Source organism: Ictidomys tridecemlineatus, chromosome 13, assembly GCF_052094955.1.
Source record: "Ictidomys tridecemlineatus isolate mIctTri1 chromosome 13, mIctTri1.hap1, whole genome shotgun sequence".
Classification (NCBI taxonomy): domain Eukaryota; kingdom Metazoa; phylum Chordata; class Mammalia; order Rodentia; family Sciuridae; genus Ictidomys; species Ictidomys tridecemlineatus.
Genome location: NC_135489.1, coordinates 43,108,767 through 43,133,983, shown reverse-complemented (window position 1 = coordinate 43,133,983; position 25,217 = coordinate 43,108,767). Strand labels below are relative to the sequence as shown.

The 25,217-nt window shown below is 38.9% G+C and overlaps 1 long non-coding RNA gene across 3 annotated transcripts in view; it reads left to right on the top strand.

Annotated features, from left to right (window-relative positions):
* The first annotated feature begins 202 nt into the window (after positions 1-202).
* The window catches only part of LOC120886208 (uncharacterized), an 86,218-nt gene continuing 61,203 nt past the window's right edge, over positions 203-25,217 (top strand). For all 3 annotated transcript variants that reach the window (XR_005728998.2, XR_005728995.2, XR_005728997.2), the window contains exon 1: positions 203-379. This is a non-coding gene — a long non-coding RNA (uncharacterized LOC120886208). The remainder of the gene's footprint in view (positions 380-25,217) is intronic.

Sequence of the window (25,217 nt, the reverse complement as noted above, 5' to 3'; positions counted from 1 at the left end):
CTAACTTTCTGATTTTGTTTTCCAGCTGTGGGTGCTACCCAGCATTTGCTGAAATGGTGACATGATTGGTTTTTGTGTTGATAATTCTGGCCAAGTTCAACCCTTTCCTTTGTTGGTTAAATATAGTTGGCATTTAGATCTGATAATCTGCACCTTTTCGTGCATGACAAATTTTACTTGCTGATTTTCAAAACAGTGTTGCTTTGGAACCCATGTGCTAGCACCAGTGTATCTTAAGTTTGCACAGCCAACTCTTCCTTGTCTGGGGGTTTCCTGATTCTGACTTTGGCTCTCTGCCCATTCTTTCTCCGTTGGCACTTTTGTCCTAAGAAAACCTTGGGCTGGGCAGCTTCAGGTCCAACTGGACAGACACCATCAGGTGAGTGTTTGTGGTTCAATTTTATGTAACTAGGAGCAGGGAATCTGCTTCTGTTTGCTCAGAGAAGCTAAAAAGGCTTCTGAGAGGTTGAATCAGTGTTTTATAACTGGGAGAAGATGACAGATATATTTCCATTGCATTTTAATGCAGAATTTAAGAAGGTCACTCCAGAGGAAGGGTTTCATATATACCAAACCTCAGTTGTTTTTAAATAAAGACACATACAGATCTATTGCATATCTATTTCTTTTAGTAGAAAATAAGATCTATCTATCTATCTATCACCTGTCAATCATTCTAAAAATCTAGCATTCATTTGTCTTTCTTGGTAAATGCACTTCAGGATTTTTCTAAGTGAGAAACTTCAAACAGGACATATGCAGATAAGAATAATTTATTAATGAAAAGGACTAAACTCTTAAAATTTTTTTTTCTGTGCTGGGAATTGAATCCAGGGCTTCACATATCCTAGGCAAGCACTGTATTGCTGAGCTACACCCCAAGTTCCTCATTGTTGTTTTTTTTTTTAATTTTTGTTTTAGTTGTTTATGGACCTTTATTTTATTTATTTTTATGTGGTGTTGATGATAGAACCCAGTGTCTCACATATGCCAGGCAAGTGCTCTATCACTGAGCTACCACCCCAGCTCCCTCATTGATTTTAATTTGTTTCCATATATACAGTTATTTTACATCATTTTCTTATTTGGTTCTTATGATAAAATTGAGAAAAATTATTATTATACTTTTTAGATGAGGAAATGGAGCTCTGAGAGATGAAAGGAGATAGATATAAAGCAATAAGTCTTTGGAAAAGAAAATCAGAAAATCAGGGTAGAATTTGGATTATTTGTTTCTAGGAAGTTTTATAAGAACTCATCAGTGAATTCTTCATGTGAGTATTTTAAATTATTGATTAAATTCTTTTATTGTTCCTGGGGCTATTGAGATCGTGTATTTCTTCTTAAAGGAGCTTTAGTAATTTGTGTCTTTCAATTTTTCTAATCATCTAGTTGCACATTTGGCATCCAATTAATAATATTCTTTTTTTGTAATAGGTATATGATCTGTAGTGATGTTTTATATTTCATTACTGATGTTGGTGATTTGTTTCTTCTCTTCATTTTTCATCAGTCTGGCTATAGGTTTATCAATTTTGTTCATATTTATAAACATCAACTTTTGCTTTTCTAATTTTTCTGTTTTCAATTTCATTCATCTGTGTGTGTGTGTTGGGGGGGGGGGACAGTAAGACACAGAGCCATCTTATTGCCCACAGTATGATCTATCCTAGTGATTGTTCTGGATACACTAAACACACACACACACACACACACACACACACACACACACATTCTGCTGTAGAGTGGAGTGTTTTACAAATTCAATCGGGTCAAGTTCATTAATGGAGCTGCTCAAATCTTCTGTAGTTGCTTTAATTTTCTATCTACTTGTTCTATCTATTATTAAGCAGCAACTTTAAATGTGGATTTGTCTATTTTCTCTTTGACTTTTACCCATTTCACTTCATGTATTTTTGCAACTGTTATTTGGTGCATACATTTGGATATTATGGCCCTCTTGATGAACTGACCACTTTAAAAGCATAAAACTGTCTCTATCTCAGGTAATTGGTGTTTTAAAATCTACCTTGACCACTCCTACTTTCTTTCTTTCTTTCTTTTTTTTTTTTGGTACCAAGGATTGAACCCAGTGGGCCACATCCCAGCTCTTTTTAAAAAAATATTATTTTTAGAGACAGGGTCTCACTGAATTGCTTTGGCCCTCTTGTTAAGTTGCTGAGGTTGGCTTTGAACTCTCAATTCTCTTGCCTCAGCCTCCCAAGCTGTTGGGATTGTAGACATGTGCCACTGTGCCCGGCTCCAACTTTCTTTCTTTCTTTTTTTTTTAATATATTTTTTGGTTGTTGATGGACCTTTTTAAAAAACTTATTTATGTGTGGTGCTGAGAATCAAACCCAGGACTTCACCCATGCAAAGCAAGCGCTCTACTACTGAACTACAGCCCCAGCCCTCCAAATTTCTTTTGAATAGTATTTATATATATAATTTCCATCCTTATAACTTATTCATATCTTTACATTTAAAATGTTTCTCATAGATGCTATATAATTGAATTTTTTTTTTATAATCTGAGAATCTCTGCATTTTAACTTAAGTGTTTGGATCTTTTATATTTTGTGTAATTATCCATAATTGAGTTTGAATCTCTTATCTTGACACATTTTTTTTTTCTATTGGTCCCATCTGTTCTTTGTTCCTTTAGTCTTCTTTTCCTGTTTACTTGTAGAATAATTTATTTTTTATGGTTTCACTTTACTTTTTTACTGGATGAGGTTTTACTTGCCGAGTTTTATTGTATTTAAAAAACATATTGTTGAATTTTGTCCTGGTGCACTGTCAAGTGACTTTGAGTCAATGTGTTCTTTTGATATACTTTTAAGCTTTGGTAGAACAGATTCAGAGCAATCTTTAGTCTGAGTCTAACTGAATTCCATTATGAAGTCAGTATCCTTGTAAGTATTCTACTTAATGTCCATATTTCAAGACCTTCTTGTTTTGTCTGATGGGGCACAAATTCATTCTCAGTCCCATGCAGAGCATTCTATGTATTCATTTCTGGTCATTCTTTTTCTTACCTCTGGAAATTTCTTGTGTTGCATGTTCAGTTTGGTACTCAACCAAAGACTTGAGGAAGCTCATCCACAGATCCTGGGAGTTCTTTTGCCAAGTAGTTTTTTGGTGCCTGATTTTCTGCTTCTTCACTATTAGCTTTCTTGGCTTTTCTGAACTCTGATCTCTGTCTCCTCTACTCAGCAGAGCTGCTGGTCTGTGGGTTCTCCTTTCTTACCTGGAAGCCTGAGAACTGACTTCATTACCTGTAGTCAGCCATTGTTCTCCTGAACACAGTCCCACACTGCTATGGCTTAATGTCTGAAAACAAGCCATACATCTGGTCCCATTTTCTTCTTAAGGCAGGAAGATAAATTCAATTTCTTAGGCCATTCATAAGCAAAAATCTTGTCTAATACATCATTTTTTTCTTATTAAAAGTATTTTAGAGTTGGAAATAACAAATTCTGAGGATGCATAAGGTCAATTCTTGGTCTTCCACTTCTTTGCTTCCAAACCTCATTATAGCTCACTTGCTTCCCAGAACTCCAGAACATTTTGAACTTGGTTTTATTGATAAGTAGATTAAAAATAAAAAAAAAAGATGGGTTGGGTCTGCTTATTGCACATGGAATTCTTCATGACTATGTGCTGTTTGCCTCCTTAAACAATCCATAGTACCGCCTGATGGTTCTGCAGATTTATAAGAGATGGTCATATTCTTGGTTTTGACCAATTTGCATTTGTTTATATATTTATTTTCTTTCTTCTTCTCTTTTCTTTTTAGTACTAGGGATGAAATTCAGGACCTCATGCATGCTAGGCCAGGGTCCTTTGTCCTGAGTCCTTTTTTTGTTTATTTCATTTTGAGACAGGGTCTTACCAGGTTGCCCAACCTAGCCTCAAACGTGCTTCCTACCTCTGGAGGAGCTGGGAATAGTGTCACTGCACACTGCTGCATACATTTCTTAGAAGAATGCAGATTACCCGTGTCTCTCTGTGTGTCCATGAGAAACTTGAGTGGCAAGTTCCACTGGTGGTCACAGAAAAGCTCAGGAAATGAAGTTCTCAAAAACTTATATCAAAGAACCCTTAGAGACAAAGGAAAGTGAGTGTGTCCCCTTGAGCAAGACAATTGAAGGAGCAAGCTGCTACTAACATTTTATTAAAAATCTCACATTTTGCATTAAAAACCCATGAAGAAATCCATGAATTTAACTGAATGTTTCATAGGTTGAAATCACATATTCTTCACAGTCTGTGGCTGGAGAGACGATCACATTTGGCTTATTTTTTCTACTACCACCCAATTAACTTTAGGAGTTGGCCTGAGAAGCACCCTACTATGCTTCCTCCATTTCTGTCAATCACATGTAAGATTAGGCATGATTTTGGGGGGATGGGGGTCTCTCTATGTTGCAAGTGCTGGCCACAGACTCCTGATCTCAAGCGATCCTCCTGCCTCAGCCGCCCAAATAGCTGGGACTATAGGCTCATACCATGAAGCCAGGCTTAGGTATAATTTTTACTTTCTCCTTCTCCAGTAGAACAGGAATTGATACCTGGTTACCTGGATTTTTGGAAGTGGCTCCCACCTGCTCTGTTGGCCTCATGAATGGGCGCCTTCTCTGTGGCGACATGATAAATGGCCTGTGTTAACATGTCTGGAGCATCTCTTATGATTCCCCTAGAGGCTGGAGGCAGAAAAAGGACCCAGCCTTTTATGAAGTTAGATCAAGGTGGCTAAGAGCTCTGAGTTTTCTTGAAACCATTAAGGATTTAATTGATTTTCAGTTAATTACTTTTTCTCTTTGATCCCTGATATGTAGACTTCTCTACCTCTCTGCCTCTCCCTCTTTGCTGTAGGGAGTGGTATAGGAAAAGGGGGACTAGGGGAAGGGGCAGAAGGTCAGCTCCTGTGTGCCTAAGGCAGAGGAAAGAGGCCCACTGTTATTCCTGCTAGTCATCTGAATGTCTTTGTGTGGTAGGGAGATCTGAAGTCATGGCTTTTAATTTGCTAATGGGAAACAGAGACTCAGAGGGGTTAAATAATTAGCCCATGGTGACGGGTGGAGTAGAGAGAGGGAGGAAAAGGGGACACTCCCCAATCCCACTGTTCTTTTTTTTTTTTAATATTTATTTATTTATTAGTTATTGGCAGACCAACATCTTTGTTGGTATGTGGTGCTAAGGATCGAACCCGGGCCCCACGCATGCCAGCTACTGCTTGAGCCACATCCCCAGCCCCATTCCCACTGTTCTTAACATTGTGCTTCCTGTGTGGTCCAAACCCTCAACTAAGTGACATCTGCACTTTTAAAAAAATACAGATTTGCTTTTCTAAAGCAAGCACATTTTATGAAGTGGAGATCAAGTCAATGTAACCTATTTGGTCCAATCAAAGAATGAGTTGAAATCAAGTCAAACCTCTGGGTGCAACAGGAGAGCTAGTTCATGGAAGTTCCCTCATTGGTCACAGCAGTGAGCTCTACTTGAAGCTTCTCTCTGTAGGGACACCTCCAGGGGCATTTATCCTAGAGTAATCATGAATGTCCTTGCAAAAATTAGTTGCCAGAATTCTATGTGGGAAGGGCTAATCTTTATTTCCCCAGCATTTTAAAGGTGTTACTTTAAAAATTCTATATGCAACCTATAGTGTAAATAAACTGCTGTCTTTATGTAACGTACACACAATTTCATACCTAGGTCTAGTCTTCTAGCTGTCCTTGGACACCTGAGGTGTGCAATGAAAATAGCAGATAAATCCTGAAAAGATCCTTTGTCTTAGAGTTACCATGTTCCATACCCAGTTTGCAGTCAGTCAAGGTGTGGGCCCCTGAATTCTTTAAGAGTCAAAATGGACTTGTGGCTCAGTGGTAGAGCATTGCCTTATGTGTGAGGCACTAGGTTCGATTCTCAACGCCACACATAAATAAATGAAAAAAATAAAGGGCCATCCACATCTAAAAACAAATTAAAAAAAAAGTCAAAATGCAATATCTTGCAACTAGTAGCAAGTAGGAAATTAAGTTACTTTGTCTTAGACTGTAAATCTTTCTATTTTGTAAGATAAACTCTTCTTATTTCCAGGCCTATCCTTAGATCTTAAATAGAGACTATTATTTAAATAAAGGTTATTGTCAGGTGCAGTGGTGCAGGCCTATAATCTCAGTGTCTTGGGAGGTGAGGAAGGGGGATCTCAAGTTCCAACCCGGCCTCAGCAACTTAGAGAGGCCCTAAACAACGGAGCAAGACCTATCTCTTAATAAATATAAAAAAGGACTGGGGATGTGGCTTTAGTGGTTAAGCACCCTGGGTTCAATCATCAATCCCTACTACCAAAAAAAAAAAAAAAAAAAAAAAAGGTTAATATTGTAATCAATGCAAAGAAAAAAATGTAGAGCTTGGTTCAGATTAGGGTGGTGCTTGAACTTGGTTCTTTTGGGGAGGCTATATTCCTGCTGTTTGGAAAATCCGTCTCTCTTTGACCAGGTGGAGCAATCTTACTGTAATTAAGAAGAAATAGTGGGTTCATTCTTTGGAGCTGAGCTGTGCAGTACAATAATCGCTAGCCACCTGTGACTACATAGCACTTGAAATGTGGCTCAACTGGGTAGATAGCACTGCTGAGGACCTCTTTCTACAGTGGTGGTTTATTTCTTATTATCAAAAAAGCAGGAATCAAGGGGGCGTGGTCAACTGGGCAGGCCTGAAAGGAGGGCTAAGCTAAGGAAGTACCTGAGCACTAAATTCTTTCAGTTCAGCCTCAGGGTGTTGGAGAATGTGGCAAGTACCTCACCTCTCATGATTCTTTTGGGATCTCTCTGGGTCTTCACTCTTTAAACTAGCATTGTCCAGTGAAATATAACGTGGACCATACATGTAATTCAGAGTTTTCCTGTAGCCACATTAGAAAGGAAAAAAGAGAAAGAAAAAAAAAAAAACAGGTGAAGTTAATACTACTAAGATGAATTTTATTTAACCCATTATATAGAAATTATTGTCATTGAAATATGTAATCATTGTAAAAGTCATTCATCTTTAGACTAGGGTCCAGAATAAAGGGAAAATACATCCTGGCTGTATTCCAGTTTGTTATAGATCATACTAAAGTATGGTCTTTGAAGAATTTATCAACCTAGATTAATGTGTATCTCAAGAAGTCTAACTGCAAGTAAAAAAGAAAAGGACTAGTTATCTATTGATTGCCTAAAATGTGCTGGTTGCTTTTTACATATTATTTCGCGAAATCCTCACAATAACCTTATTAGTGTTATTATCAGTCCCTTTCACCGTTAACAAAACTGAGATGCAGAAGGATTAGGAAGCCTACCCAAAGAAACAGTAGAGGAGCTAGTACCCCCAAGAGCCCCTACTGCCTGAAGGTTGACATAGCCCAATTCATCCTAAGATTTTAGATCACCCTATACCCAAGGATAGTTAACCTTAGATTTGATCATTAAGCCCTCTAAAACCAAGCAAGAAACAATACTTGATTTCCACTTGTAATATTTATTTGGTAAGTTTGATACATTCAAAAAATGAAAAGGTGAAGAAAAACACATTCATCTTGTAAATAAATGAATAAATAGACACATAGGTATATAAATAGAGGATATTTTTGCAGATGGGAAATACTGGACACAATGCCTGCTGTTGGTTAACATTGGGCAAGTATGCTATTCATTTGCCTCTCTCTCTCTCTCTCTCTCTCTCTCTTTAGGTACTGAGAGTTGAACTTAGGATTGCACTGCCACTGAGCTACATCCCCAGCCCTTTTTATTTTTTATTTTGTGACAGGGTCTCAGTAAGTTGCCCAGGTTGGCCTCAAACATGCAATCCTCCTGCCTCAGCCTCCTGAGTCACTGGGATTACAGGTGTTCATCACCATACCCAGCTTCATTAGCCTCTTAATGTCTCTTTTGTCAATTCATGTTCTTGCTGAACACTTAAGAGTTTCTTATATGTTTATTGACTACTGAATCTCCTCCCAACTGGTAAAATGAGATAAAGTCTAGGAAACACAGCTGTGGGATGTGATCCTTGTTCCTTTGCTAAGGCTCTGGCTTTCCTTTCCAAATAGTTTGGTTTCTTACATACTAATCGGGGCCATTTTCCTATTTGGAAAAACCAGGCTGGGTGTGTGCAGAAAATGGGCGTGGTAGGTGGCTTCATGAGTTAAGCACAGAGGGTAAGGACCACTGGCCTTTGAAGGACTTGAGGAGACAGCAGAGACTTCAGAGGGAAAACTACCATTTGAACATACTCAAAATAACATACAAGTGAGCACCAGGTCACTTTGTTGTAGAAGGCTGGGTGCTCTAACTGATGAGCAGATATGCCACAATTAGTTCAAGATCAAGCATACACACTGAGCTACAACCTCATTGTGCAAACTCATTCAAGAGCAGTTTCACCCCAAGTGCTTTCCTTAGTACTTCCATGACATTCAACAGTTGCAAAGATTAAAAGCCCTGGTTGCCTTTGGAGATTAAATGTAAAGGCGTACAAACTATTTTTTCCTGGTCACATGAAGTCTCTGGATCATTGTGGTCAGGTTGGATTCCTCACTTTTGGAGAGATGAATAAATCCATTCTAGAAGCTTTCTGTATGGAAAAGACTAAGTTAATGGAAATTGTGGTATATTTTCTGAAGGTAGCGGGCACATTTAACTCAGACTAGGTGAAGAAGGACATTACAATGCACCACAGTTGTTATGGTTTTAATGTGTCCCCCAAGTTTCATGTGTTGGAAATTTAATCCCCCAATTCATATGTTGATTATATTTGGAGAGGGGGTCTTTGAGAGAGATTTAGAATTAGATTAGGTTAGGTGGGGCCTCCATGATGGGACTGGTGGGTTTTTAAAGCAAGAGAGACCTGAGTTGATACATGTTTGCTCTATCATGCCATGTGCTGCCTTCCACCATGTAATGATGTGGCAAGAAGGTCCTCATCAGATGCCACCCAGACGCTGGTGTCATGGCTCTTGGACTTCTCAGCCTTCCGAGTGTGAGCTAAGCAAACTTCTACTCTTTAAAAGTTACCCAGTTTGTGTTATTCAATTATAGCAACAAAAAATAGACTAGGACATAAAGAGTTTTGTTTTAATGTTTTAAAAACTGAGAGGGGGATTATCAAAACAGCTAAAGACCACTTTAGGCTCTAACAAGATCACACAATCGGGATATGCTGATTTGTTTTAGATGTGGTTGTTGTTTTTTATATTATAAGTCCTTGCTGGTCTTGCAAATATAGGTTTTCATGAAGAAAAAAACGGAGATAAAATGACCCCCAATTCGAACCAAATTGCTATGGTGTTTTGGTGTGTCAGTGGAATCACGTTCTTTACAGCAGTGATTTTTAGTCACGTGCACTGAGTTAGATTGATTGTCAAATTTGGGGAACAGAAAGAATTTCCCTCTGGGGTGTACTGGCAATTATTTCTCAGTTGTTTTTGCCCTGCCCTGGAGCATGAAGCCAATATCATTTTTAGGATCAGGTGAGTTTATCCAACATGATCAATTTCCTGTGATTGTCTGCTGTTGTCACTGGGGGAGGAGGGGAAAGCATCCTTCCTTGATCACTTTGACACTAAAAGCTGTCATTTGGAAATTGACCAGGGGAGAGTCGGGATTGTGCAAAGCAGGTCCCCCCTCGCTCATGCCTCTACTGCTCCCTCTAATGAGGTACAGCACTGGGTAACTGGTGTCAAGTCACAGTGCATCAGCCTCTGGAGTGTTCTGGCAGGGCCGGAAGAGTAATGTGACATGGCAGATACAGTAGAGGATAATGAGTCAAATTCTCCCCGTGCTGAACATTGCCTGATAGGAACCGCAGGTGCTGAAGAAGGCCATGTGTCACCATTTAGAGGAGCAAATGGGCTCCACTGCCACATCTGGACAGGGAGACTTAGTTGATGCTTTTGTGGGTTTGCTGGGAACCTGGCCAAATCACGTGGGTGAGATTGTCCCCTCGCTAGATCTAAGAGCACTTTATCTGTTGCCTGGAGCCTCCCTCTTGGGGTCTATTTCTGTCTTCCAGACCCTTCTGCTTGCTGGATTTTGAAGGACTTGGGGAGACAGCCGAGACTTCAGAGGGAAAATACAAATTGAGCATACTCCAAATAACATATAAATGAGCATCAGGTCATTTTGCTGCAGAAGGCTGGGTACTCCGATAAGCAAACATGCCCTCATTAGTTCAAGAGCAGGCATGCCCACAGAGCTACAGCCCCATTGTGCAAACTCCTTCAAGAGCAATTTCACCCTAAGTGCTTTCCTTAGTACTTCCATGACATTCAACAGGCACAAAGATGAAAAGCCCTGGTGGAACACAGTCAGAATAGCAGAATGAAGTAAGAAAATGACAAAAATAAGAGGAAGACGAGGAAGTCAGAAATAGTCCCAAAGAGGGAAACATTCATTTCGTTGTAGGAGGACGAAGAGTATACAAAAGGGGAGGAAGAGGGAGAAGTCATTGGGAGCAAATCTTCTTTTCAAAATTCTTAATTAAACATTTCAACAGACAAAATAAAAATTGTATAGGTTTATGGGGCCCACTGCAATTTGTTTTTAATGTCATTTTACTTATGAAGTGCTGGACGTTTAACCTAGGACCTACTAGTGTGCTCTACCACTAGCTTACCACCAGTAGTGCTTTGATATATGTATATATTGAAGAAAGATTAAATCAAGCTAATTAACATACCCATCACCTCACCTACTTATCACTTTTTTGGAGTGTGTGTGATAATATTATTTAAAATTAATCTTCTGGTAGACAATTCATTATTTTTTATTATGGTTACCATATCTTGCAATAAATGTCTAAAATGTATTCTGGAGGCACACTTCCAAGAAGGTTTGCCCTGATGGGGATTAACTGGGTGGTAACTGTAGGCAAGGAGAAGGTGGCTGGAGGAGGCGGGTCCTTGGGGCCACTTTTGAAGTATATATTTTATTCCTAGTCTGCAGTCTTTCTCTCTCTGTGCTTCCTGGTGGCCATGCATTGATCCAGTTTCCTCCACCACACTCTGCTGCCATGATTATCTGCCTCATCTTTGGCCCAGAGCAATGGAACTGGCCGTCTATGCACTGAGACCTCTGAAACCATGAGCTCAAAAATAATCTTTTCCTCCTCTAAAATTGTTCTTATCAGGTCTTTTGGTTACAGTAACAAAAACACTGATGAAAACATTTGCTGATGGGCTACTTCAGTGGAGAGCTTGGAGATGCAGGGGAGAAGGGCTTCCCTGGAGAGTTGGGTAGAGGAGAGTCTGCACACACTATTCCACACAGCACGGAGTGGTCCTTCAAATCAGGGTGTAGGGCAGAGCATTGACAGAGGCGTGAGTGGGTTGATAGATTTATTTGGGAAAGAAGCCAATATGTCCCTTGGACTGTTTATCTCTTCCCAATAAGCATGAGATAGTCAACAATTATGAGACAAATATATGAAGGGGTGGTTGGTTATTTGAGAAGAAAGGAAAAGGTATAAAAATCATCTTTCTTTTTTGAAAGTGGGGGAGTAAACTAAATAGGGGAGCACAGCAGGGTGTGCAAGCAGAGTGAGGCCTGAGGAGTTGTGTCATGAATTTAATGAGGGAACACGAATGTGTTTTCATCTCGGGATTCGCAGTTCTGCTGTGGCTCCTCTAAGATTGAAGGAGGCCATTGCAACATGATGAACTGCCTGGTCTGAACCAAGCAAGACCCAGGCTTGAATCTTGGCTTTGTTTTTCACTGTTTTTTAGATTTAGGGGACTTTTTTTTTTTTTAAAGACCTTACAAATTAGTTGCCTTATATGAAATGGAAATAATTTCTATTACGATTATTATTCCTATCTAAAGGGACTGAAGCCCTCATAAACATGCTCCGGGCACTGACTTTTCTTAATGCATGCTAACTTTTGGTAGCTCAAGGATATGGGAAGAAAGTTCTGGAAGTGCCTCTCAAGACCTGGTGCAGTCCCTCAGCATTTAGCATATTAGAAATTGCAGAACCAACATTTTCTCAGATGCATAGAAGATCAGCTGTATGAAGGCAGAAGGTTTTCCTACAGTTTTGAAGACTGATAATAAACAATCAGTTCCTTAGAAAATAAGACTTAATCCAGCATTTTACCACTTCCTCCATCCTGAAAAAACCCCGTTTAATTTTCTTTTGAATAGCTGTCCAATTTAGTTGTCTTTATTCAATCTGATTTAATCTGATTTCTGTAGCTGAAAAGGAAAATTGGTGGAGGGAAACCTTATATTCAAATGCAAGAAAATTAAATATCTTAACTTGCAAAAAATGTGATTCAAGTTTCTGGAGAAAAGCATTATTGAGTGTCAGGCAAGTTAGGTATGACTCTCCAGTCATTTATACTGATGCAAAAAGCTAAGCACCAAAAAAACCCAAATAACCCAATCAATAAATGGGCCAAGGACCTGAACAGACACTTCTCAGAAAATAATCTACAATCAACCAACAGATATATGAAAAAATGTTCAACATCTCTAGCAATTAGAGAAGTGCAAATCAAAACTCCTGTAAGATTTCATCTCACTCTAGTCAGAATGGCAGCTATTATGAGTACAAACAACAATAAGTGTTGGCAAGGATGTGGGGAAAAAGGTCCACTCATACACTGCTGGTGGGGCTGGAAATTGGTGCAGCCAATATGGAAAGCAGTATGGAGACTCCTTGGAAAACTTGGAGTGGAATCACCATTTGACCCAGCTATCCCTCTCCTCAGACTATACCCAAAGGACTTAAAAATAGCATACTATAGGGACACAGCCACACCAATGTTTATACCAGCAGAATTCACAATAGCTAAACTGTGGAACCAACCTAGATGCCCTTCAATAGATGAATGGATTAAAAAATTGTGGCATATATACACAATGGAATATTACTCATCAATAAAAGAGAATAAAATCATGGCATTTGCAGGTAAATGGAGGGAGTTAAAGAAGATAATGCTAAGTTAAGTTAGCAAAAAAAAAATGCCAAATATTTTCTTTGGTATAAGGAGGCTGATTCATGGTGGGATAGGGAATGGGAACATGGGAGGAATAGACAAATTGTAGATAGGGCAGAGGGGTTGAAGGGGAAGGGAGGGGGCATAGGGTTATTAATGATGGTGGAATGTGATGATAATTATTATCCAAAGTACAGGTATAAAGGTATGAATTGGTGTGGATATACTGTGTATACAACCTGAGATATGAAAAATTGCTCTATATGTATAATGAAAATTGTAATGCATTCCACTGATATATATATACACCATAATATTTTATATATATATATATGGTGTATATATATATAAAATATTATGATGTATATATATATGTATATATACCATAATATTTTATCTCAAAAAGATTTTTTTTGTCTGGTTTTCTAAAGACTTTTTAAAAAAACCTCACCATAGTATCACTAACATATATATATATATTAGTGGAATGCATTATATTTCTTTTATATATATATATATATATAAAGGAAATAAAGACAAGTAAGCATAGAGAAGAAGGAGAAAATATCTGTAAAGGACAGGATAAAAAGGAGAAAGTGAAGTAGGAGGTAGCTGATGGGAAGGAGGAGATGAAGGAAAAGCAGAAGCACAGCAGGAGAAAGATCCTTCTCTACTTAGGATGATCATGCTAATTTTTAATGTAAGTGTTATCCTTGTGGCAATTCCTCTATACACATATGCAAAAATCCACATGTATGTTCTCAGTGGTTATATATCTTATAAAATTGCAACTCCCCCAAGCATGATTTTTAGTACCCTCGTTCTTAACACTTAATAATATATGATAAACATCTTTTCATGCCAAAAATTGAAAAGTTCATTATTATGACTAATATGCATACAGTGTTATGAATGTTTAATTTACTTTTATTCAGCATCCAGGCCTTTTATAATTGAAATCTGTTATGTTTTAATTAAAATTTTATTTGTTTCCATAAAAGAAAAGAATATACATACATGAATACATAGCTTGACTGATCAGTTCCATTAACACCTGCACATTCCTCATTCAATTCAACAACTACTTTCTCCATTTGAGCAGTATTTTTCAGAAATATCTCTGACACCATAATATTTTATCTCAAAAAGATTTTTTTTTTGGTCTGGTTTTCTAAAGACTTTTAAAAAAATCTCACCATAGTATCACTAACATACCTAAGAAATTCATCAGTGAATTCTTTAATATCATTACAATCTTTAATATTAATTTAATATTGTAATATTAATATTAATATCATGACCATCTTTAATATCATGAAGATCTTTAATATTGTCAAATATCCAGTTGGTGTTCATATTTCTAATTGTCTTATAATTTTCTTTTATGCTCTGATTTTTACTGAACTTACACCATTACTTTCAATTCAAATTAGGACCACAGGAGTTTTTTTTTTTTTTTTAACTCAATTTCTTTCATGTTTTATCTTTTTTTCATCATTCTTTATGATAGGAGTAGTTTTGGTAAGGTGGAAGTGTTAAAATGAAGAAAGTTAAAATGGAATTATTTGAGAAAAGACAATGCTATGATTTGGATGACATAAAATTCCTAATTTATGGACTTAAAGATTTAGTAATTCAGACTGACACTTAATGGTTCACTCGGCAATAAAACAACAACCAAAAAGGGAAGAATAGAAAAAGAAAATATACCACTGTCGCGAGGAAAAAAATATATGGTGAAAGCACTGAAAAGTTTTGCTGTAAATAATTTATAGTTTTGCACATTCTTACATTTTTGGATAATAGGAAATCCATGTACTAATTTTTTTGGAAGGGTGCTAGGGATTGAACCCCCCGGGCGGGGGGCACTTAACCACTGAGCCACACCCCCAGACTTGTTTATTTTGTATTTGGAGACAGGGTCTCTCTAAGTATCTGAAACTGTGATCTCCTGCCTCCCAAGTCACTAGGATTATAGGCAGGCACGACCCTACCTGGCTCCATGTGCTAATTTTAAAGAGGTGCTTCTGTGTTCATGCAAATGAGCCCTTTTTAGTTGATTTTATTTTGAACATTGATACTATTTTAATTTCACTATTTAGCCAGTTTTAGGGAGTATTTCAATGAGGGTCAAAAATATCCAAGCAATATTTTAGCCAGGTTAAAAAATCAATATATAAAGGGTATTCATGAAAGAAAAAAATTTTTTTGGAGCAATCTGCTTCTGATCTTAATTGACTCCATTGCTAAGGTTATTCAAAAAAATATCAGATTATCCCATCAATTTTTATCAGACTTTGAAAGTGCTTGGTGATACATTTAGCCTCTGTCAACAGTATGACTTGAATGAACAATTACACAGAAATTTAGCAATGTGAGGAGTATTTCTGGAAAGAAAGATAAGAAATTGTCCAGCCTGCTTAGTTTTTTTATCCTTCACATTCCTTCTCTCTATGCCTCAATATGGTCTTTGGAAACCTCCTGTGTCTTAGAGGCACTTTAGAAGTTCCAGGCTACTGTCCTTAGACCTAGCATGAGAAATCCTGGCCTAGCTCCTCTTGTGGTGCATGTGGTCAGTAGCCACTGAACGTGAACTTGAACATGCTATCAGTGGCAGGGGTTTGGCTTGAGATTGCATAAATGGAACTCCTAGAACAGTATAGGGTGTGTGCCGGGTAGCGAGAGGAACACAATGGGGCAGGACAAACAGGTTCCCTGCCCTTCTCTGGAAGGGAAATGCTTCGTGCATTCCTCCTGATTCTCTGTTTTTATAATCCACTGAAAAATCATTTTCTCTAGGGCTTGTATTTTTGCTTTGTTCTGCCAGTTCCTCTTTCAGTGATGAGTTCTATTCTGAACTTCAAGCTGGTGTCTGTGTTTCTGGCACCCTCCAACAGATTCCTCCATTAGCCTTTAATCAGAACACTACCCATTTTTTTTTTTTTTTTTTTTTTTTTTTTGATGGAGGTAGCAGGGATTGCACTCAGGGGCACTCAACCACTGAGACCTATCCCAGCCCTATTTTGTATTTTATTTAGGGGCAGGGTCTCACTGAGTTGCTTAGCACCTTACTGTTGCTGAGGCTGGCTTTGAACTTGCAATCTCCTGCTTATTTCTAAGATTTCCTTTTTCCCTGCTCTGTGAACCCTGAGCTGATGCCTTACAAGTTGACGACCACCCATTGACCTCCTACCTGCTGGACAGCATGCCTGACATGGCTTCCTTGACTGATGTTCTGACTCTTGTGGTTGTAGGTCAGTATATCACTACCAGCCATGGCCTCAGCTCAGACAGAAGGTGAGATAGTGTGCAGATATTTCCAAGAACCTGACCTTCCTGAACTCATTTCTTCCTCCTTCCTATATAGATATTACCGAGACATATCTGGGTGACAATTTGAAAACTCTGATATTTTGATTTTCTTAAGGTCAAGTAATAGAAGTATGGAGACTGCCTGTCTCTACCATTTACTGACTGGGTGACCTTTGGTGAGTTACTTGACCTTTCTGTATCTGAAAGTCCTTACCTGGAAAATAAAGATAATAACAGCATTCATCCAGCAGGGCTGCAGTGAGGATTAAATGAGATAATCCCATAAGATGCTTAGAAAAGTGTCCAGTACATGGGAAATGCTCAATAATGTCAGCTACTATTGTCATCATTCTTAGTAGTTGAATGGATTAGATGATGTATTAATTTTCCTTTAACCACTTGGCATTCATTCAGAGTTGAATGTCTCTACAAGCTTTTGAAGAACACAAAAGATGATCGATGTTGGTAATGAAATAAGGTGAGAACTGATGTTGGAGCAGTAGATTTGGATGTCACCTGTGACCTTCACAAGAGCAGTTTTGATGGGATGATGGAGACAAGAGTCAGATTATAGTGGGATCAACGAGAGAATGATCCAGAACTTGCTGATTTCTAGAGTCAGAGAATACTCTAGCCAATGGTCACTTGGGTTTTCAAGGAGTAATTTTTGCTAGGCACCGTGGCTCATGCTCGAAATCCAGCAGCTCATTTGCAGGAACACAGAAGCACGTCTCTAAAATTAGCACATGGAGTTGGACATTGTTGTGCACACCTGGAATCTCAGTAACTTTGGAGACTGAGGCAGGGGATTATACGTTCAAAGCCAGCCTCAGCAATTTAGCTAGGCCCTAAGTAACTTAGCAGGATTCTGTCTCAAAATATAAAATAAAAAGGGCTGCAGATGTGACCCGTCTCTCCACAGGGCCGATGTAGACCATGTGTCTGGACAGAGGAAACATCACCATACTATCTTCCTACGACTTCTTGACTCTTCCTTCCTTCATCTGGTTAACTTCTCTGCCTCAGGTTGCTCATACAGGAAACTCCTCCTAGAAGGTTTCCTTCCATTCAACACAAATCCATCCATGCAGATAGATGCCTGGAGATGAACTTACTGGTAATGCTCAACATATGGCACCTTTATGGAAATTAGTCCTAAATTCTTATTCGTATTGTCAACTCATAGGCTTTTGCTCAGAAGTGTCCCAGTGGATGATGAATACTCCAGTGCTTCTATACAGGGATTGGGTACCTAGTCAGGATTCACTCTCACCTTTCTAACTTTTTCCAGTAGCAAGCAGGTCTTTGTTTAGTTTTCATCCTACATCCATCAACATCCTTCAATAAAGGAAATGTGTACTTGTTGTTTCAAACAGAAGGGGGTTTAATTCAGGGGGTTGGTTACAAAAGCATTCAAAGGTTGAAATAAAAAGTGGAACATGAAAGAAATGACAGCCACTAACAGTTGAGAATAGCTACCACGCCTAAGGCTGGCAATATAAAAGGAAAGAAGTGAGGCTACCAGAACCTAAGAGGTCAGAGAACAGTTCCAATGAGATTCAAGGGATATTAAAACGTAAGCTACTTCGAGAAACTCCATGAGAGGGGGAAATTTTGTATTGTTTTCTGATGTATACCAACTGCTTGCCATATTCTAAGTCTTAGTAATTACTAGATGAATAAGTAAGAAAGCTTTGTTGGGGTGTTGTGAGAAAAGTCTCCTCAGTCTTCTAAGGAAGGTATTAGAAGAAAAGATGGTGTCTCTTTTATCCAAGGTGTTAGGTCAGTGTGACGCCTGGAACTTCTGCCGCCATTTTGCCACGTGGGTAGGGGGAGCCAACTTGGGTTGGTAAGTTGACTAACTTGTAAAAGACAGAGTGGAGAGGTGGGAAGGACTTAGATCCTTTCCTAATGACATTTTTGTGTTCCTTAATCAAACAGATCCCCAAATTTATCTTCCCATGGATATTTCAATTATAAGAGAACAAATTTCTTTGATTATTTAAAATATTATCCTAACTAATACAGTGGCCTATATTCCATTCCTCTGATGGCTTGTTTGGTTTCCATTGAGGTTTGAGGGCCAGGACTTAGTTTGGAAATGAAACTAGTCATCACCTTGACTGATTCCTTATATAGGCAAATGTAAATTCAATCCTATGGATTTGAATTGGAAAACTTCTATTCAGGGATGGTATCTAAAGTTGAAGTCACTTATCCCAATAATGCCCTCACAGGGATAAATAATTTGTCACAATGTTTATTAGACATTTTTCTTCCATAAACAACCTTGGATTCAAATATTTGGGACCTAGAGACAAATTCATGATCTGAATTTTTTTTTTTCTTTTTTAACCTGTTGATGCCTAATGATGCCTACTAAAGAGGCATCATTCCTGTGTTTGTCAAGATTTTAATATCTAAGAGGCTGTCATTAAAGTCATAAGGACATTCTAGTTATTACAAAGCTTAGAATCTATTTGATTTATTAAAAATACACCACCCTAGCCTGAAGGTCTCAGGGTATGCAGACAAAACACTTCAATTAGATTCAAAACAGCAGCTAAAATTTCCTGTTAAGAAATTGAAATATAAAAAAAAAAAAAACACCAAACCAAAAAAACTCACCCGATGTGGAATGCAGCAAAATAGTAGGATAAACCTGGTACCATTTCTTCAAGGTCAACTAGCTGGCAGGCTGATGACCCAGGAATTGGAAGGAGTTGCCGAGCAGGACTGGCCTCATGAATGCCAAGTATTTGTTCCATGACTTACTATAATTTAAAGGGCACAGACTATGCCACTCTTTAAGACCACCATCAAAAATAAAAACAAGACGACTTTTGTTTTATTTTAACACAGTACCTGAAAACTTCCCAAATAGTTATTTTGGATGAAGAAGTACTTTTTAAAAAATTATGCAACTGAGGCCAATGAAGGAGGGAAGCCCATAAGTCATTAACATTTTAATTCTAAATTAGTCAATAATATTGTATCAGTCAGTTTTCTATTACTGTATTGAAATTCCTAAAGCTGGGTACTTATAAAGAAAAAAAAGGTTTATTTAACTTGCAGTTTTGGAGGCTGAAAGTCCAATATTGGCAAACTCCATCAATTTGACCTCTAGTTAGGGGTCTCTTGTTTTGATCACATCACGGCAGATGATGTTGTAGGGGAGCAAGTATAAGAGCAAGAGATCAGATGACCAGAGAGAAAATTAGGCTCTGGGAGTCGGGGGGCTGGTAATGACCTCCCATTAGGCCTCACCTCTTAAAAGTCCCATCACCTCTTACTATTGCTGGGGATCAAATGCACAATATATGCATCCTTGGGGAACACACTTACATCATATTGAAAACATTGTAATTTTATTTTTATCTTCCAAATACGCAGTTGAGACCCATCTTCTGATTGAATGGACATTGGATTGAAGGAAAGAGGGAATTTTGAGTCTTGGGATGCCATGGGAAACACGGGGCCAGGATGAAGCAGTCTGGTGACATTGCATAGTCATTGTGGAGCATGAGGACAAAGTCATGGAGTCCCAGGGAAGAAGCAGAGCAGTGCTGAGTGTGGGAGAAAATTAAAAACAAAACAAAACAAAACAAAACCTCTGCAATACATTCACTTTCCAATTTTGGAAATTTCCAAAATTGCAGAATTAAAGGCCCGTCCTAAGAAACTCTGTTGGGCCTTTGCCTATTAGTTAAGGGGACAATAACTAAAAGCTGCAGCTTATTTTTATTGTTAGGATGTTTCAGAATTAATGTCTAAGCATCCTCAATACTTGGAATACAACAGAATTCAGAAGCAAGTGGAAATTGGCTGAAGCAGGCCACAGAGGAGTTGTTCTCAAGTCAGAAAGACTGTTTTAGTAGATCTGGGGTGGGACCTGCAAGTCCCCTGCTGCTGCTGTTGTTCCTGACCCCATGACGGCATTTTGAGAGCCACTAGGGCAGAGAAATTCATCTGGAAGTTAACTTCAAGCAGAGAGTATTGCCAGAAAGACAAAGTTTATTTTTAGAATAAAAAGTTATAATGACCAAGAATTGGAGCTTTTATTCAGAAGGCTATGTTTGATTGGTTGATGTCACTTACCCTGACAGTCTCATTATAGAAGTAAAGCATCTGGCACAATGTCCATGAAACATTAGTTTTCTCTTCCTTCCTGCACCCAGCCTTGGGTTCCGAGGGATCATGAGAGGTTGGGAACTGATCTCTAGAACATGTATGAGTTCACTAGCACCGTGCAGTAGCTGTTTGTCACTCTGACAAAATACCTGAGAAAATCATCTTAGAGGAAGACATATTTATTTTGGCTCACAGTTTCAAAGTTTTCCATTTGTAGTTGCTTGTCCTCATTGCTGTGGGCTTGTGGTGAGACAGAGCATTAGGGTGGGGAGCGGAGCTGCTCTTCTCATGGTGGCCAGGAAGCGGGGAGGTGGGCGACTCTTGCCCCTGGTGACCTACTCCCTCCAACTGGACTCCATTCCTAATAGATGTTCAGCTATGACCTCATCATTGGATTAACTCCATCAATGAGGTTAGTGCCTCGGATCCAGTCATTCCTTCCAAGTCCCACCTCTGAACACTGTGGCCACACATGAGCCTTTGGAGGGCATTTCAGATCCAAACTATAACAGGCTGCCATAACAGGTACCCAAAACAGTGTGACTTAAACAATTGGAATTTATTGCTTCACACCTCTAAATGTTGGAAGACTGACATGGAGGTGTTGCCAGGGTCATGCTGTCTCTCTGCTGGCTCTTGAGAAATCTTCCTTGCCTCTTCTAGCTTCTAGTGTTTGCTGGCAATACTTGGTAATCCTTGGCTTGTAGACCCACTGTGCCAGTTAATGGCCACCTTCTCCTGTGTCTATACGTTGCCTTCCTTCTGTGTGTGCATGTCCAAATTTCCCCTTTTGGTAGGGACACCAGTCACATGGGGCTAGGGCTGCACTTATGGCTTATTTGAATTTGATTGCCTCTATAAAAATCCTGTTTCCGAGTAAGGTTACATTCTGAAGTACTGAGGGTTAGGACTACAACATACTTGTATTTTTATTTTTATTTTTGGAGGGACTCATTTCAATGCATGAGAATGTGTTTAACAATTATTGTTTCTAAGAATCAGAATAATAACTAGATCCTATATGTGTTTGGAAATTAATTAAACACAGATATGTGATACCTAAAGCAGACTTTGCTGATAGTAGAAGATTTAGTAGAAAAAAAAATACAAAAAATTTAAGGAATACAGCTAGATTACCAAAGGATGAACTCTTCTTTGGTCTGACCAAAATGGTTCATGGCTCTCTCATATGTGAAACCATAGTATTTTGCACATACACTATTATTAAAAATTTTTACCTTCTATTATGGCTGGTTATCTCCATTAATCTCTAAACTGTCAGCTGCTCAAAGATAGGGACTTTTTCAAATTATATTTATATCTCAGGGCCTGGCACATAGTGGGTATTCAATTTGGTGAATTGAAGAAATTAAATCAGGACCCATTGGGATTTTGGAAGGTGTTTTCTGGGGTCTCTGCTTGTCTTTTAGGTAGAGAAAAATTAGAATGGATATGCAGAAAGATTTACTGGTGGTGTCAGAAATTGCCCTGCATGGATGCCTCTTTGAAGTCCCATTTTCATTTAAAAAATTAATGTTGAGTTTGCATTCTGCTCCATACGCATCCCTGTTTATTTTAATACAAAAATAATGTTTCAAATTACTTCAATCAGTTACTTAATTCTTCTCCCCTCTTTCTACCCCTCTCCAAATTTGAGAAAAATTATCTCACCTGAGAGTTATGTCAGGTTTCTCCTATGAGTGTGTACACCACCTTCCATCCACAGAACAGGGGAGGAACAGGGGACAACAGGGAACAAGGAAGTGGGTGGCTGGACACTGAAAACTCTCAGGGAGCCCATGAAGTTGCCAAAGAGGACAGGAAGGTTGTTGACCTTGGAGAGAGCTGGGCAAGCTGGTGTGTGGAGTTAGCGTGACCTAGAGGTGATGCATGGGGGAACCCCACACTTTCCTTCTTTGTCCTTTTATTTGGTGGGGGAGGAGGGTAGTGGGAACAGCATATAGGCAAGGGAAGGGAGGAAAGAAGGGAAGGAGGAGCACATAAGAGAGCCCCCGAGGGACTTTGGAGTCTGGGGTATTTTGGTTGTCATCTTTGGGAAACGTTAGGGATGAATTTCTTGAAGGAGAGACTAAGTCTTGATGAGTAGTAGGACAATGTGAAATGACTGTAGGGTCCTCAGAAAAGTTCAGAGAGATGAGGATGATTGGAAAAAGACAGCCTTTGGCAATGCTACTGAGAATCAACTGGAGAAGAAAGTTTCAATGGTCCCAATTACAGGGATATCGGGAAAATCTCTTTAACTGTAGGTCTGTGGGGCTCGGAGGGACAGAGCAGGAACTGAGCCATTTACTCAAGGCTGCAGCTGTCCCCGTGCAAGCTCTCAGCATTTCTCTTTACCTATTTTTGTTTGTTTGTGGTGCCAGGATTAAACCCAGGGCCTTGCCAAGCATGCACTCTGCCACTGAGAGGCACATCTCCCAAGCCCCTCCTTACCTGTCACCATCATCCGGCTTATGATGTCCACCTCCCGAAAGGAATGTGCTTCTGCATGCTATAATCAATTTGATTTTGGTTCTAATTGCTCTGTTCCTGAAAGTGAAGGAATAATTGCATCCGTTTCTTATCAGCGATTTGGTTATTGCCTGGGATAATACCTTAGAAAAGAAGAAATTAACAAAAAAGAATTGTATTCTGGAAAAGGCAATTAGAACACCATGTTTTTTGCTCTGAAAATTTGGCATGAGGAATTTGATTTCACCTAGCATTTTAGATGACTTCTCCAAAGGTATCATTTCACCCCTTGAAGGCATCCTTGCAAATTAGCACAGGTCAGAATGAAAAAGAAACCAATCCAGTTCCGAAAGAAACCATAATACAGAAAAGAACGAGAATGAGGCAGAAATTTGGAACCTATCACGTGATGTCTGCTGGCAGACGCAGCTCATGCTGTTAGATGTGATTCTGACACTGCTCTCTGGCTAGAACTGGTGAGAACTTAAAGTATTTTATGGGTCATGAGACTTTTTGGCTCTATCTGCAAGCTGCCCTAAGGAATTGTCTTTTTTATGTTTTAACTATTCCTTCCAAAGCTTACTTTTCACTAAGAGTAGGCAACCAGAGAGGTCTTTGTCCAATCCATTACATAATCCCTCCAGGAAATGCCGTGACAGGGTACAGTTGATGAAATAGAAACCCTGGGACAGTGACCTTTCTCCCAGATATGCGAGGACATACTTTATGCTTCACTGGGCAAACATTCCTCCTTCCAGACTGGATTCAGTTCTAAAGATTTCTTTCCTTTGCAAGGGTCCAGGAGATACAATAGGTTGCACAAGTGTGAAAGAGGTTTTTCTTTCAATCAAATTATTTTCTACTATTTCTGCAAGGTGAAAGTGGACATTCATTGCATGATTAAATAGAGTGGTACCAAAAAAAAATAATAATAACCTGGTCCCTGCCCTGGGGAGGTAACAGTATGCAAGATGAGATTCAAGGAGAAAGCCAAAGGCAGCTCACATTGTGAGTGTGTTCTCATCACCTTACTGTGTTTTGATACTTGTTTTCTGTTGGTATACTAGTTAAGAAGGATAAGTGTGGTTCTTTTTTGAAAGTTACCTTTACTTTTTTCCTACATATGCGAGGTGTTAACTTGCATCTTTTTTTTGTGTGTGTGTGAAGGGCATATATATCTGGTGTGTATGTGTGTGTGTGTGTGTGTGTGTGTGTGTGTGTGTGTGTGTGTGTGTATATATATATATATATATATATGATTCTTGCAAAATTTATTTAAGCTTGTTAATGCTGTATGTATTTACTTATGAAGCCTCAGGGCTGATCAGAAACACCAAGAAAAAAAAAAGCGAAAAAAAAAGAAGGAAAGAAAATTAAAAAAATAACCCACAACAATAAAACCCTTCTTGCTTCAGGGGACTGTTCCTTTAAGAGTAATTATTCTGCAAGTGACAATGACAATGACTGTAACATGAGCTCTTACTTAGAAATGACAATAGAATCTGCGTGTCCTTGAAAATTATAGTTCCTGTAAGAGTCACCCAAAATAGATAAAACTAAGAGCCTGGGTGTTGTTGTTTATTTGTGGCTAATTAGTGAACTATATTCTTTCCTAAGCAGAAAAATGACAAGCTGTCTCTAGTATACAAAGGGTCAGAAAGTTCTAAGCCAATTTTTCTCACACTTGGGCAACGCACCTGCTCATTTAGAGGATAAAAATGATTTCAGCTCTGCAATATTGTCTTAAATTATTTTTGTTATGATGTTACTCAACTTTATATAGAGACAATTCATGTGTGATGAAAAAGAATATGCATTTTAAGAAATAATGGAGTGCTGGGCTGCCTCTATGCCCATTAGGTAAACATTGTTGATTATGTTGTTGAAATCCTTGTGTTTGTTAAAGTTATTTTTCTGTTGGATCTACTCGCTGCAGAGAGGGGTGTATGTATTAGTTTACTAGGGCTCCGTCAACAGACTCCCACACATCTGGAGACTTAATCCGCACAGATTTGTTGTCTCAGTTGTGGAGGGCAGACGTGGGCATCCAGGTGGTGACAGGGCCACACTCCCTCTGCAGGCTCTAGGGGAAGCTCCTTTCTTACTTGCTTCCTGTTTCCAGTGGCTGCAGGTATTCCCTGGCTCGTGAACTCCAATTGCTGCCTCCACCTTCATATGTCCTCCTCTGTCTCGAACACTTGTCACGGGATCTGGGGCCACTGAGACAGTGCAGGATAATGTCATCTGAGGTTCTTTAATTATATTTCTAAAGGCTCTTTTCCAAAATAGTGGGGAAAAAGGAAAAAGATTTGGGGCATCA